This window comes from Python bivittatus, unplaced genomic scaffold, assembly GCF_059951505.1.
Source record: "Python bivittatus isolate LINGU-HERP-01145 unplaced genomic scaffold, Pbiv_v1 ctg000080_np1212, whole genome shotgun sequence".
Lineage (NCBI taxonomy): Eukaryota > Metazoa > Chordata > Lepidosauria > Squamata > Pythonidae > Python > Python bivittatus.
Window position 1 is genome coordinate 74,374,722 of NW_028277035.1, and position 15,808 is coordinate 74,390,529.

The following is a 15,808-nucleotide window of genomic DNA, read 5'->3' on the forward strand; positions in this document are numbered from 1 at the left end:
CCTGGGATACAGCCAACAGGACATTTGCATCTGACAAATCCTGAGGACAGGACTGTTTCTATCATTTTAAATCAAGTCATGCACATACATCTTTGACAATTTGAACTGGACTTTTTTGTTTAAAATTTTGGAAGATACGGACTTTGGCAGGAATTTTATTAAATGGGTAAAATCGATTTATACCTCACAAAAAGCACGGATAATTGTGAATGGGGAATTAGAAACACAGAAAGGGACTAGACAAGAATGCCACTTGTCGCAATTGCTATTTATTTTAGCTTTGGAAGTACTGAATAGAGACATAAGACGAGATGAGAGAATTGTTGGAGTGAAGATTAGAAGAGAAACATATAAATTACAAGTGTTTGCTGATGACCTGGTGATTATTTTGGAAGATCCTCTGAAAGGAATAGAAATATTAATGGGACAACTAAAGGATTTTTGTGTGTTAGCTGGTTTTAAAATTAACAAATTGAAGATGCTAACAAAGATGTTAACAAAGAATATGAAAATGGAAAAACAAATGGAATTGATTTTAAAAAAACTGGTTTTAAGATTGGGAAGAAAGTGAAATACTTGGGTATCACTATGACTAGCATGAATTGTATGTTATACCATAATAATTATGTTAAGACATGGAATGAAATCAAGAAGGATGTGTTAAGATGGGAGAAATTACAACTCTCATTGTTGGGGAAAATTTCTGTAATAAAAAATGAAAGTTTTGCCAAGAATGATACTTTTGTTTCAAACAATACGTATTATGACAGCTGATATACCATTTAAACAATGGCAGAAAGATATATCTAAGTTTGCATGGCAAGGGAAAAAAACAAGAGTTAAATACAAAATACATCAAGATGCAAAGGAATGAGGAGGATTGGGACTGCCTGATTTGAAATTGCATTTTGCAGCTTGCTGCTTAGTCTGGATGAATGAGTGGGTTTTGCTGAGAAATAAGAGAATTTTAGAATTAGAAGGGCATGAACTGAGGTTCAGATGGCATGGTTTTTTATGGTACAATAAAGTTAAGGTTAATGTAGATTTTAACAATCATTATATTGAGTGCCATATTGAAAATATGCAACAGATATAAACCCAGACTGGGCCCAAAAAGGTCTTTATGGGTCGCAGTACGAGAAGCATTTTACAGGAAAAAAAAACAGTAGGTAAAGAAAAATGGATAAATTATTGAGAGTTGTTAGAACAGGAACATGGAGAATATAAGATGAAATCAGGAGAGCAACTGCTGGATTTAGTTTTCAGTGGTTTTTGTATGCAATTAAGAAAAAGATTTAAGGTAGATAATAGGACATTTGGAATTGAGCAGCAGAAGTCAGAATTTGAAGGTGATGTACAAATGAACATATAATTGCTAAAATGTATAAACTTTTACTGAAATTTGAAACAAAAGAAGAGCAAGTGAAAGACTGTATGATAAAATGGGCTAAGAATTTGGACACAATATACTGATGGAACAGTAGGAAAATATGTGGTTAAAAGGATTGAAATTTACATTATGTTACAATTCAAAAGAGAATTTTTATTAAATGATGGACTGTTGGTGTATGACTCCATAAAATTTTTTTAGAATGTATAAAGGTACCTCAAATTTATGTTGGAAATGGGGACAACATGAAGGGTCATTTTATCATGCCTAGTGGACTTGTAAAAAAGCCAAAAAATTCTGGGTTCAAATACAATCAACATTCAACTTGAAACTAGAACTTTTCTTGCTGGGATTAATGGACAGTGAATTAGAAAAGAGCCATGGAAGATTATTTTTATATATGATTAGTGCTGTGAGACTATTATATGTACAAAAATGGAAAGATCCACAATGGAAGAATGTGAAGATGACAGAGCTAGCAGAGGTGGCAAAAGTAACTTGTTTGATAAAGATCAACAGCTACATTTATCACCCCTTATAGACTTTTTGCTGAAAAAAGGGAAAAATGAACGTGTGATTTATGGGTTTGAAGATTAAAAAGGGTAGCTTATGGAAAGAAGGAAATTATGATGTAACCTTAGAGACAGAGGGTAAAATATAAATTCATTTATAACTGTTGCCAAAAAGATTGGAAGCCACTTCTTTATAAGCTTTTTCTTTTTCTTTTCTATTTCCTTTCCTTTCCTTTTTCTATTTTATTTTTTACTTATTCACTATTCTTATTTTCTTTGTTTCTTTTCTAATATTTATATTGTTTTATCTTGTTAAAAATGTCTTCAATAAAAATTGTATTTAGAAAACCAAGTAATGCACATACCTGAAGCTCAAGCCCTGAAACATGATGCAGATTAAAAAACCAAGATCCCAATACCACAAGCTTCCCACCAAAGTACAGGTCAAACACTCCAAATCTTGGCCTTGTTCATGGATTTGGTGTGGCCCTACCCACTTTATCTTACTCTGCCCCTGGGGGTTTCAGGTCTCTGAGCACTGTTAAGGTCAGCACCAGGCCCTGAAAGAAAGGCTGCCCACCAGGGATTTATGGAAATATGCAAAATGTTGATCTAAAATGAATTCTGACTTCTGAGCCACAACTGGATGTCAGCACAGATTGACTGACAGCTACCATGTATTGTGAATTATACAGCCTAAAGGGTTTTCCTCTCAATTCTGCTTCCTTTGCAAAGCTTTCCTGTAGTTCTGCATTCAGCATTCCAAGTCAGATGGCTACAGCATTCAGAATAGATACAACTCTTCTAAATTAAACCATTTTCCCCATTTACATCTTTGCAAATCCTACCTTTGGTTACACAGAATCTGTTAACTCTCTCTGCATTTGGTATACCATCTTTATCTCACTTCTGTAGCAGTCCAAGAAGTCACTCACAACATTTAACACAACTGTTGGGTTTCCATTTAGTTTAATGGCTGCAATAGTGATGCCACAGGAAACTTACTTTTCTCCATTTTGCATCTCCTTGCTTAACTGTCATTACATTTAAAGGCATGAAAAGAACGCTATAGTTTCCAAATGAGTTTTGCCTGGGTGAAACTAAAGATTCTAAGATTTAAAGAAGCTTTTCATTAAAGCAATGGATAAGCAGGACTGTGGCTTGGTTAATGCTTAGATGGGATATCCATAGGAAACACCTGGACTATAACTAACCCTAACTGGAAATTTGAAAAATATACTAGATGAAGGCAATAGCAAACTACTTCCATACTGGTACTAAAAAGCCTTTCATGGATATCTCCATAAAGTCACCAGGAGTCTGTTCTATCCTCTTCCGTCTCTGTCTGTCTGTCTGTCTGTCTGTCTGTCTGTCTGTCTATCTATCTATCTATCTATCTATCTATCTATCTATCTATCTATCTATCTATCATGTGTTTTTATGAGATTGTCATTCTTCATTATTACCTTATACGATCTTCCTCTTTATTTGACCTTTGACATATACTTTGCATCTGGCCATCTGGATTCACTATAGACATGCGTAGCTGAATAACAGGCACCCTTCCTCTTCATGTGGAAAAACCTAGCCACAGCTGAGCTGTTTCTGAGGAGTGAAAACTGAAATCACCTCTAGACTTTTCCTGGAGAAATTATTTTGTAACTCATGTGTTGCTCTGTTGTCCTAGGTGTATCAGTCACTGTGCCAAAATAAACCAAAAAGTAGCATGGCAGGTAAGATGCCTAAGACCAAAGGAGAAAGCAAACACGTTCCACTACACAGTGCACTGAGGAAAGCCAGAAGAATCTGCACACTAGGAATTCCTCCACCTGCAATATTATTTAGTGCCAGGCAGAGAAATTCTCCTACATTTTCTATCAGTTCTTCACTTGAATAGGGTTTTTTTTCTTTTCTTTTTTTACAAAATCACTGTCAAAGGATAAGAGTTTTGTTGAAATCCTTGTGGGTAGATTTGGTATTTTTGCGCTTATTTAGTGATGATGGGACCAAAGAACATGAAATTCATTGTTCATTCTTCTCTTCCATGGTCTAACCTTCGTAGATCTCTGCATTTCACTCATCCCATCATCATATGGGAAACATTCAGCTTTTTTCAATAGTGGTGTTATTGTGATCATGAAGGGGAACTCCTGCCCTGAAGAAATTGATGGAGAATTCTTCAATTTCTCTGGAGAAATTCAGACAAAGGTATCCATTTACAAATGTGGTAGAGAATTTCAAAAAGCCATTTGTTCCCAATGTTAGTATTATTAACACATCACATAAAGAAAAAGACACATAGGTACCTCGTAACATTGATGAGCATGGAAGTAAAGTAATTAAAGAACTGGACATAAGGAGCAGATAAGAAGAGGTCTACATTAGTTATGGTGAGATTCATACCTGATAATTAACTCCAAAGCTGGATAAATACCACAATATTATTTTACATGACCACCTCTATTGTTCAAGCTTATAGAACAGTCAGCAGCTGCTTCAACTCTCCCTAGGAGATATCCCTCTCATCCCATCCATTACCCCTTTTTCTTGGTGGAGTGGTAGAAGCAAAAAAGCAAGAGGAATTACCTTTTCTCTTATGTGTTCTCTCATTGCCTCTTCTTCCTGCTTCTCTGTTCATTATTCCTTAGAGAGGTCAAGGTACTTGGTGTCTTTCAGATATGTTGGAACTGCAACTCCAAGAATTCAGCCAATATATCTAGAAGATACCAAGTTGGAGAAGATTGGTTTGCTTCTGGAAGCAGGAAAGACTTTAATTCCCATTGAATAGGTACATGCCGAAAACATGTTAAGTGTTAAGTCTTTCTTTAAAAAAAAAAATGTTTTTAATTGAACTTCACTTTACTTCTAACAACAAAACTAACAGTCATCTTGGAAAGGGAACTTTTGAATTTTCCCATGAGATATCTTTGTTCAATCAGCTTTCATTTCAGAAAGAGGCCTCCTTCTGCTCTTCTCGATGACCAGAAGAATGATGTCTGGGACTTCAAAGAAAAAGAGGCTAAGCTCAAAGCCTTCAGAGGTAAATAAAGCCTACCTTTAATCCAGGCTGTTTGACCTTTCAGGTTCTCACAGTATTTGCACTGTGAGCTGTGATTTCAATGTAAGCAAAACACCCAGATAACAGTTTCTGAAGCAACAATGTGCTGAAGGCAACTTTGAGAGCTCATGCTGTCCCAAAGTCAGGCCTATAACAAGGGTTTTCCTTAAACACTAAAGACTTAATCCAGCCTTAGCTATGTACCACTGAATTCCACTGACTGATTTCAATGGGAGAGATGATCACCTGTGAATAATTTATCCTTTGAAGCAAATGGAACTGAAAGTTGCCATTAATTCAATGGAGTCAGATTGCCCTCGCCCCGATTATGTAGGAGAAATAGGGGATAAAGGGGTCATATTTAACTGGATTATGTCCTAAATTAGGGTCCAATAAATTGATTTAGAAATATATTTTATTAATATCAAACAGGCATGCTTGTAAGCAGACACAGTTGGTTCAACCTGATCTGTATTTTAAATTTTAACAGAGCCACTGGAGTAAACTGGGGGTAGGGGAGAAGCAACATTCTGATTTTGACTGGTGGACGAATGTGGGCAGAGTGTGTAACTTATGCTGTTTTTCAGATCCAAATCCTCACTTGCACTCTTCAAAGTTGTTATGAGCCTCACAATAAAAAACAGAAATCTCCAGAGTGCTAAGTACCTATGGGGATACTATTTATATTAGGAAAAATATAATCAAATTCTTTGCAAACTACAGTCTCAGCTTCCTCACTGCCCATTTTTTAAAGTCATGAATAAATAAATGATACAAGGAGATCCAAATGGTCCCCTGTGTTTTATGTGATTTGGGCTTAAGTATTATCTATATTAGTTTGACTTATGACTGATTTATGTTTCCTATTTTTATTTCTATGACACAAAAAAGGACAAATTTTTGCATCCCATTCCTGTCCTGGATGAAAGATGGGCAATGCAAATTCTTTTTTCAGCCATAAAGAAAAAAGGTAAACTCTAAAAAGCTTCATAATCTTCTCTCTCCTCTGCTCCAAGCTCCTCAACTCAGGGCACAGAGAGAATAAGCACTTCTGTCATAGCTACACATGATTGTAAGGCACCATTTACGTTCCCCAACTGACTATGCTCCAGATGGATTTCCTTCAGCTTCTATAATTCACAGCCTATATAGCCTTGATGACACCAGGGACTGAGCTGAAACATCCTTGGGGAATTTTCAGTGGCTTGACTAAAGATGACAAAGGAATCATCATGACTGAACATAAATCTTCATTGGTAGCTGAGTACTGAGTAATTCTCCCCTTTTAGAACTGTTTTGAACATACATACACCCACATGCGTACACACTTTGTCTGTATACTGTCCATTCCCAAAGGCTTTAGGTGGCTCACTTTCAGGCCTAGCCCAAGGAACTCCAAGAGACAATGCAAATTCAGTCCAGCTATGTTTATTAGCTACAACCTCTAGCAAGAATCTTCCCAGACTGAAACCCTATCTCCCAAAGTCAGCCAGCCACAACAGTGTGAATTCCTCAGGGAGGTGCCAGTCTCATCCTCTTGTTCTTCCCATGCTCTTCTGGCGAGCTAATAAAATGTTTATCTCCCTGAGCCTGGCCTTCATAATTCCATTCCATCACACTAACAACATTAGCATACAAATAAATAATTCCAGAACCACCTCTCAATACATATAAACATTAAAACATCAAGTAAAAACTAACAAATACAAAAGCCATGTGTCTATAACCCCACCTTCAAATTAGAGAACATCCTCTTCCTGTGCAAGATGGAATTGGTAGGTCTTCAAAGTTTTCCTTGGTATGATGAGGCTAATTGAACTTCTACTGGGAGGGAGTTCCAAAAAATGGGGATTGGGTACTGAGAATGCCAGCTTCTGTCAGGTGACAATCCTGTATGGATGGGATCTGGAGGGAGTTAGTCCTATTTAATCTGGTTGGAAAGGTAGATAAATTCAGAAGAAGGCAGTCCCTCAGATAAACAGCTCCAGAGCCATACAGGGCCTTAAAGGTGACAATTGGTGCTCAAGATATAATTGTGCCAACCAGTGCCCTCCTAGCTACAGCTGCCACTTGCTGCTTTGTCAGCCACTTTCCTGGCAACTACATTCTGCTCTTCTCCCTTTCATAAAGAAGGAGAACCAACCACTCCAATCCCTTGGAGACACTCCAGAAGGATACCATGTTTGATAGTACCAAATTGAGGAAGGTCAGGAAGGTTGCATTCCTCTACTCCTGGTCTCTCCATAGGTCACCTAGAAGCATGACCAATGCCATTTCCATGCTGTATCCTGACTGCCAGAGCTCCAGAAAATTAGAATGGGTAGGTGCATGTAAAGTTCTGCAAAAACCTGTGACAAGGTAAACCTGAGGACCTGTAGAGACGAGGCAGTGAATAAAAGCTCCTACCAACCGTATAACAGACAATACCTCAAATGTGAAGCATATACTTTCTCGTACATAAACCTCAGAGCTTTATTCACAATTCTCCTCCATATCACTCCTGAAGAAAGGATAAGAAAGAAGGAAGAGAGTGAGTCAAATATGTACTGAAAAGGATTTGTTTCTGTGGTCCTATCTCCAGTTTTTCCTCTGAATTATTGCAAAAAGAAAACAATCAGCAGGTCTGCTTTCCCCCAAAATGCAACAACAGTTTTGTCTCAGGATTGTGATGGGGACATGGAAATTGGGCTGTTCTCCAGCATAGGAAATACTGAAAAGGCTGGCTGAATGGGACTGGCTTGACAGATTTTGCCGCAAGAGGGAATTTTGGTTGTAGAACAGCAACAACAGTCTGAAACACACCTACATACCCATCCCCCTACAAGAAACTAGTGTTGAAAATTGCCTGCTGCAAACAACAACAAAACTCATGCTGGACTTGTGCCAGGGCTGAATCCCTCTAGCATAGACAAGGCCCTCTCAGATCCTGCTTGAGATAGGAAATCAGCCTTGAAATGAGTAAGCCCCAATGGTTTACAGAATGATTTCACTCCTCTACAATGCCTGCAGTCAGGAAAGGCTTCAGATGAATTAAATCAGCCTCCTCCCTCTTTCTGCCAGCAAAGGTCCACCTTGGATGGCAGTTGTGGTAGAAAGCAGGGCTCCTGTTTACTTCAAACCTCAGGCTGGGGGGGGGGGAACCCTCTAGAAAGGCAGGAATGGGGGCCTCCTCCTTCTTGAAAAACTAAGGCATAGTGTTCCAACTGAGAACAGTTCCTTTCACAGACTCTGCTTTTCTCCCAGCTCACCCCTCCCTGCATAACGGCTTTTAAGAAAGCATCTGAACTATGAAAACCTTTCAAAGTAATGCTCAAGCTAATACAGGGCACATGACAGGAGATCAGATTTTTAAATTAGCTTTTTTCACTCGTTCATAAACAAAAGCTTAGTTCTTGCTGAGCTAACAGGATTCAGGAGAAGAGTACTTTTAGCAGTGTCCACGTCTACTCCCTGGGGAGCATCTCCTAAGGAAAACACTTCTTTTTTGCAATGATTACCTGTATTTTCCATCCTGATAGGTTCTTAGATAACTTTGAGAGGCCTTCACTGGGCTGAACTTGCCATTATGCTAAATAAGTAAGCAAGAGAGATCCCAACAGTGGTGACATTATCAAGGAGATTTTTCTAGCATATATGCTTACCTTAAGCATCACTTTCCTGGCATGTAAATGTTCTCTCAATGCTCAGAATACAATGAATTTCCTCTGTATCACAGGGCAAAAAATAAAAAAGAGAGAGAGAGAGAGCAACTGCTCCTTCCGCAGTTACTGGGAAGAAAAAAAGTGAAATAAGGGAAACGAGCAAACCAGGAGCCCAAAGTCTCCACTCTCAGGCATATTTCAAACAGGATGAGTGGAGGAATTGTATATTAAGATCCATGTGCGACAGCTGTGAAAAACACAAATTTCATGCTAGGGATTATTAAGAAAGGAATTGAAATAAAACTGCCACAATTTTCATGTTTCCATACATGTCCAGAGATGCATAGGATATAACATACTGATGATTCTTCAGGTTGTTCCATCTCAAAAAGATTCAGCAGAGTTAGGAAAGGTGCAGAAAAAAAGACAAGGCAACAATGGTAATTAAAATTTTGGACACCCCCCCCCCCCCACAGAAAATGTGCCTTTTTAGTCTAGGGGGAAAAAAAAAACAATGGATGGGCTCATCTGAAATGTACCAATGAATCCAACACTTTGTTGGCAATAGGACAGTAGAGCAGTAGTAAAGGGGAAGCATTGCCACTATTTCTGCTGTTTAAGGTATCAGATGAGGAACATTTACTGCAACCAATGGAGCAGAATTAATGTAGTCCAAATCAATGGCTTGGTAGAGTTCCTGGAAAGATTTAAAATCCACATATCCTCCTGGTCTGCCTACCAGCCAAATTGTTTCATTCCGTCTTTCAGACCTTTCTCATGACAGAATTTTCAGTGTTCGGGAAGGCTAGTCTGAAAGCTCTGACATCTTCTTTCTCTCTCCAACTTGGGGGGAAGAAATTTGAGCCCCTTGGTCTAGAGTTGCTGCCTATAGAGGAATATAATCTATGATCTAAGCATATTTGTATCGTGGAGAAAGTAGATGAAGACCTTAGCAATTTCTATTTGGCTCAGAAAACATGGCTGGCAAGCTGAGGCTTTTTTAAAAGGGAGGGAGGGAGGGAGGGAGGGAGGGAGGGAGGGAAGGAAGGAAGGAAGGAAGGAGAGTCCAACTTTTTAAAAAAGCTAACCTTCTTTGCAACTTTTCTAAGAATTTCATCTGCCTTCAATTTTTGGAAATGTTTGGCAAGGGTTTTTTTTTGTTTTTTGTTTTGTTTTGCCATCAAGCCTGGAGCCCTGGAATTGGTTGAGCCCACCAATATCAAGGTTAGGTTATTTCTCTCACATAACCTCACTCCTAGCATTTGCAAAGCATTTGACAATTCCCAGGCTGTGGCATTCATACACCCAGCATCAAGCTCATTAAGCCTCACAAAGCCATTTCTAGCTCACTAATTGGTTCCACTTCTCCTATCCCAGTTCTCTGACTTAACACTGGGAGGACTGCTGAGTGTCTTCACTCTTACTGGGTGTAGGATTTGGGAAGGGCCAGATATGATATTAGAATGTGTTTAGTACTTCTGCAAACCATGGAATCCTGATACTTCCTTATTTCTTAGTGAGCCCTTTTGGCTACAATCCTGTTAACAACTCAGCAACTGGGTTGGTATTTGATAAAGTTTATCTGTAAGTTTATTATATGAATTCCACCTCTTTGATTATCCTTGACATGCCCCATAGTCCATCCTTGAAATACGTTTGAGGTAGTTTAGGCTGAGGATACCAGGTGTCCTCAGCACAGCTCAACATTCTAGCTGCCATGCCATACTGTTTAGATATGCCCTTTGCTCTCAGATTTCCATTTTCCTCATGCAGAACCAAGTGACTCTTAGGTTGGACTTGTTGGTTTTAATTAATTAATTTCCATCTTTCATCCAGGAACTCAAAGGGGTATATTGTACATTCCTTTCTATGAATGTATTTGTTTATTTGACTTGTATCCCATCTTTCATTCAGGAGTTCAAGGTTGCAAACAGTACATAGTGCTCCTTCTTTCCCTTTCCCCCCACAAGAAACTTGTGAGATGGGTTAGGTTAAGAGAAAATGACTGGCCCAAAGTCACCCAATGAGTTTCCATGGCTGAGGATGGACTTGACCTTGAGTCACCCTAGTCACTACATAACACCTTAACCACTACATCACACCAGCCTGCTCCAGCTCTACAATTCTTTGATGGTAGAAGTTAAACCAAGTGCATGTATTGTTCCTGGTCTTCTTCTGACCTCTTGCATCTTGCCTAACTAGAAAGCCATTAACAGGAATCTCTTTCCTAAGTTTGTACTCGTATATTGTATTTTGATAATGGAGAGTTGGACATATCTCAAGCTTTGATTTGTAGTCTTCATTTCCTGTCACCAGAGGGTCATTCACATATTAGTGAGATGTTTGATACCTCATGAGTGGTGTGAGAATGCTTCCCTCGAATCTTTGAGGTAGAAAAAAAACAGCGCTGTCATATTTTGTACCGCCCTCATTGCCAAGTCCGATTCTGCTTCAGTAATGAAAGCAATGCTGTTTGTACAGATTTACTGCAGAAGATGTTAATAAAAGTGATTGGTGAATTCCCCTTCCATCAAATGTTCCCCTTAATGTGAGGTGGGGATGGGGGAGGAGGTGAGAATATGATGTAGGATGAGGGATTTGGTGTCAAGATTTCATACGGCTTTCCCCTTTTATATAGACGCCATGGTCTAGGAAAGGGTGCTTTATTGCTTCTGGGCATGATCTTCCATTGGGGAGTCCTTCCTCTAGAGCTGCTTTTTGCTTGTAGAAAGTGTTATCTTTATGATACAGGTAGATTCCACAAGGCATGATGGAGATCTTGGGATAGTTTAGCTCTCCCAGGCTGAACGATGAATCTGGCTGAAGAAGGAGAAAATATCCCTGTAAAGAAACCCACCTCCAAAGATTGCTTTGGAGAACTGGATCTCAAGATGCACATTCCCTTCACAGTCAATCCCATCTCTGCCTGTTCTTTAATTTCAGTTTTCCCACCTCCCTGTAGGTGAAATGGGTCAAGGCATGTCATAGATGTAGGTTGGGTGGGTCCTTTCTTTGCTGCTGAAACCCAAGTACTTATCTGGCTTTGGTGTGCATTTAGTATCTGTTTGGTGTGCATTCCGTGGCTTCCAGTATACAGTCTCTCCTGCAACCCAAGCCAAAATAGCCGTGGAAGGCAACAGTGAGTGACTGGAGGGGCACAGGTGTTCACTGCAATAGGACATTTTAGCAGAAGAGGGAAAGCATTGGACTGTAATAGCTAAAAATTGACATAGGCTGCCCCTAAAGTGAGCGGAGGATGAAATGAAGGCAGAATCATGAGGACAGGCCAGCAAGGCATCTTTGTGCTGTGGTTTGAATGAAAGGGTGATGAGCCTTATAACAGCTTCTGAATGTAAGGATAGTTGTTCCAAGTAAGCATAATTGACCTCAATAGTATGTGATACTGGAAGTCTTCCCATAGCATTTTACCCCATAGTATTTATTTCTCATATGGGCATAGTTAATTCTTTAATTCATGATTTCTTTAGTAACTTAGTTTTGTTTCCAGGCTGACGCCATCCTTTGTATTCTGAAGTCTTCCCAAGTTATTTATAAGATATTTTGAATCCCTTTGTTCCTCAGGTTTTCTAAAGCTGCTTAGCATGTTGTGGAAAGCCAGTTGACAATTATCGTTGGCAAGTAATGGCATCTGTTATTCAATATTGCTTTGTTGCTGCAACCTTCTTGGTGATGTCCAAAAACTGCAGCAAATAGGGTCTGGATCCAAGGTTGTAGTTAAATAACCATCCTAATTCCAGACAAGCAAGCAAGCAAGCAAGAAAGGGGGGGGGAGGGTGGGTGGGCAGGCAAATATATTGCATTGGATCAGGGAAGTGTGTGTTCATCCTATATTTGATAACTTCTTCACTTTGGAAGAAAATAAACATATTTTCCAGACCTTCAATATTCTTCTGGTGTGGTCTTACATAGCTGCTCTTGATGATACCTTCAGAATGAATGGAGATTATAAATGTATGGAAACAGATTTTCTGAGTATGAAGCTTTCCTGGCCTTAAGACACGCACACATAATTCTCAGTGACAGTAATGGGACAGTAATAGACCACACAACGCACAAAACATATTTTCCATAAGGAGACCCAGGCAGCATGTGGAAATTCCACTGCTTCTTTGCAACAGTTTAGAATCCAGCTGGCAAAATGAAGTCTTTGTAAACGGAACCAGCTCCATGGCTTGAAAGAGTTAACTGCCTCCTCTGTCCACAAACTCTCTGCATGTAAGTCCCACTGATTCTAACTGAAGGTCCTTCAGGGGATAATAATATTTATTTACTGTGAAAATAAGTACCATACAAATACTTTGAAATACCATTTCCCAAATTAAAAATGTTCTGGTCTCAGAAAACAGTTATCATTAATGTCTCTTTCCTAGATATTTCCACAGCATTTCATTCTTCTATTACTTTAAACCAGTGCTTCTCAAACGTTTTCCTTTATTAAAAACCCTAACTTTGAATGGTCATAACTCGAGGATTACCTGTATTATAAAAACAATATCATTGAACGATCTTTATGTCATTTCAACAAATTACCATCGGTAATTTCATCGATTTTTGTCTTAATAGGAATACTTTGAGAGATTTTTTAAAAATATATTTTAGTACACATGGCAATCTTTAAGTCAATTTAAATGTCCCTGTGGTGATTGGGTAATGGGTTCATGTATCGTTACCCAAAGAAAAACCACTTCTACCTAATTTGGGGTAATTTGCAGCCCAGAGTCACTTGTTTGAGATGGGCAGCCTTAGAAGTTGAACCAACAAAGAAACAAATTTGCCAGGGTTTGGAAATTACTGCTTTACATGATTACATGAGGTCTGACACATTAAACCAAATGTGTCAGACCTCATGTAATCCAATACTGTGTACTGGATTAGCTGTAGTTCTCAAAGGTGTCAGCCTGATCTTAGGCCTAATGCCTGGGAACCTTTATAGAAAGCCTGCAGTGAATGGGATCTTTGACATGGCAAAGCAAGTGTTCACCCCACAACATCAGTGGCACAATCACACAGGCAACTTGGCTGCATAAAGCAACTGTGACTAAGACAATGTGGGGAAAGGTGCTGAGTGCACAGTGCATTGGGCGCAAGCCATTCAACATTAAACAAGGCAAATCCAACTGTACAGATGGACACAATATGGGTAGAATTTTGGATACTTAAACATTTCATAATTTCTACATTTTTAGGATAGTAGATATGCTATTTTATTCCTTTAACCTCTATATAGGTAATGTGGGAGGCTAATTTATTATCTAATACTTATAAACCACTACATGGATGTAGAAAGGTTACAGTCCTATATTCCTTCTGGTAGATGGGTGGCCATACAATCCACGTTTAACAAATAAATTTTACATTTTAATGTACATTACATAAAGGAAGGTGGGGAAAATGATGAGGGGAAAATAGAGCACGTACTGAACTGGCAGAACATAGCAGCCAACACAAATGTTCAATTCTATTAAAGTAGAATACTATATTGATTGTAAGGATACTATGCATAAAATATATCTTCATTTTGAGTAGTATTCTATATAGGTTGGATGGTATGATAAATCCTTAATTGAAAAATAATAGAGTACTCACATAGAATACTTATCTTTGCTCTTCAAATTTTTTAGTAATTACTTGGATGAAGAGTTGGAGGGAATGTTTATTGAACAGCAGATGATATAAAACTGGGTGGGATAGCTAATATCCAGATGCCAGAAGTAGAATTCCAAATGATCTTGACAGGTTAGAGAAATGAGCTGAAAAATAATAGAAACACATTTAATTTTTTGATTTTCCTTTTTCTATCTTCTTTTCTCTTTCTCTTTGTCTTTCCTTTTCTCTTTTTCTTTTTCACATTTACTTTACTATATTTTTTTCTTTCTTTGAATGTATTTCTTATTATCTATGTAAAATCTTTTAATAAAAAGTATTTAAAAAAAATAATAGAATCGAAATGAAGAGAGAGAAATGTAAAGTTTTTCACTTAGGAAAGAATAAGCAAATGCAGAGTTATAAAATGAAGGACAACACAGCTTGACAATACTGCTTGTAAAAAAGTTGGAATAGTAGTTGACTGAAAATTGAATATGACTCATTGGTGTGACGTGACTACAATCAATTTTTTTGTTTTCATGGCTACCCATAGTATTCTCAAGAGTCTTCCCAATGGCAACATTCAAAAGCACCAATTCTATTTCTGTCCTGCTTCTTCAAAGTCCAACTTTTGGATCCAAATGTCAGGTGTCACAGAAGCCTTGCAAAGCATAGTGGAGGTGTTGCGAAGCCTCACAGAGGCCTAGCAAAGGCCTCACCGAGGGCCAGCAGCTACCCTGGCCAGGTGCACCTCTTCAGCAGTGGGAAGAAAAAGATGGCGAAGGTCAGCTGGGGGTGGCAGGGGATGGCAGGGGTAGGCAGCAGCAGAGGGCAGGGCAGCCAAAAAAGCAAAGATAGGTTGGAACATAAACTTGGCTAGCCATCGTAATAAAGGATTGTCTGTGAGGGTCTTATTATTTATTTATTTATTTATTTATTTATTTATCATATTTATATAGCCACCCATCTCACACAAGGTGACTCTGGGTGGCATACAACAATTTTAAAAAATACATAAAAACAATTGCACATAAAAAACTATAAAAACACATAAAATAGGAGGGGATAAAATAAGGGAGTGATCATGAAACCTCTCCAGTCTCCTGGGAGCCCCAGGCCCGATTACATAGCCAGGTCTTGAGGGACTTGCAGAATGTTAAGAGGGATGGAGCTAATCTCACTTCATTTGGTCATTGACTGAAAGCAACACATTTCTTTTTTATTTTTTGTGTCCTTTGTAGTAAATAGTATGATCTTCTGACTGAAAGTGTCCAGTTTCAGTCCATTTCCTTTTGCTGATGCCTAAGTTGCCAATGTGTTGTTGATTCGCGTTTGCTTCTATGCCTTCACTGTTGCCATGTTCATCCTCCTTACTGCACATTCCTTGTTCTCACTGTAATTTTGTCCTTGCAGCTTCAAATTTCCTGCATGGCAAATCAGCAACTAGATGTCCCAAAGGTTTTAATCTAGCCATATCATAAACAACATTAGTACTCTGAAAGATCCTCAGCTTTTCCTTGGTAGCATGTTGAATGCCATCTGACCTGGAGGGTCATCACCCAGCACTATTTCATTCACTTTATCTTGTCTATCCCTGTGG